We start from the raw sequence: 1,112 nt of genomic DNA on the forward strand, positions 1-1,112 counted from the left end.
ATTACTTTATTACTTTGTATAAATTTGAGTTAAAATACTTTCTGATACCTCTCTGCTATAGTCTTTTTCTAAAAGCCAATTAATAGATAAACCAAAAAGAGTAAATTTTTAACCAGTCACTGATAAAGAAATAGAAAATACTTACCTTAACAAACCAGAGTCCTTATTAACTAGGTTAGAGGAGGAGGGCAGATGGGATACACTACAGTGTAGAGTCTCAGGTTTAGCTGTCTTCCTGATTTATATACTCACTGCTTTCCTTCCCAGCTGTCCCTCTGGTCATCGTCACTTCCCCCTGCTGCTCCCACTCCTTCTGTGAAGAAAAAAAAATCGCTGCTCGCTACCGGTAAGTAATTTTAAAACAAACTGTCTTTACCTTAGCTACAGTCTTCCGGGTTCGTTTAACCTCAGCTGCTGCTCGCACTCAAAATGACCGTTGGCATCGAAGGATGAGTATTTATACTCACTGCTTTCCTTCCCGGCTGCCCCTCTGGTCGTCGTCACTTCCCCCTGCTGCTCCCGCTCCTTCAGCCTCTCCCTATAGCTCAAATCCTCCAACCCTGGCAATATCCTTGTAAATATTTTCTAAACTCTTTCAAGTGTCACAACATCTTTCTGATAGGAAGGAGAACAGAATTGCGCGCAATATTCCAACAGTGGCCTAACTAATGTCCTGTACAGCCGCAACATGACCTCCCAACTCCTGTACTCAAGACTCTGACCAATAAAGGAAAGCATACCAAACACCCTTTTCACTATCCTATCTACCCGCGACTCCACTTTCAAGGTGCTATGAACCTGCTCTCTAAGGTCTCTTTGTTCAGCAACACTCCCTGGGACCTTTTGCTTTCCCAAAATGCAGCACCTCGCATTTATCTGAATTAAACTCCATCTGCCACTTCTCAGCCCATTGGCCCATCTGGCCAAGATCCTATTGTAATCTGAGGTAACTCTCTTCGCTGTCTACTACACCTCCAATTTTGGTGTCATCAAAAACTTACTAACTGTACCTCTTATGCTCGCATCCAAATCATTTATGTAAATGACAAAAAGTAGAGGACCCAGCACCGATCCTTGTGGCACTCCACTGGTCACAGGCCTCCAGTCTGAAA

This window comes from Chiloscyllium plagiosum, chromosome 12, assembly GCF_004010195.1.
Source record: "Chiloscyllium plagiosum isolate BGI_BamShark_2017 chromosome 12, ASM401019v2, whole genome shotgun sequence".
NCBI lineage: Eukaryota > Metazoa > Chordata > Chondrichthyes > Orectolobiformes > Hemiscylliidae > Chiloscyllium > Chiloscyllium plagiosum.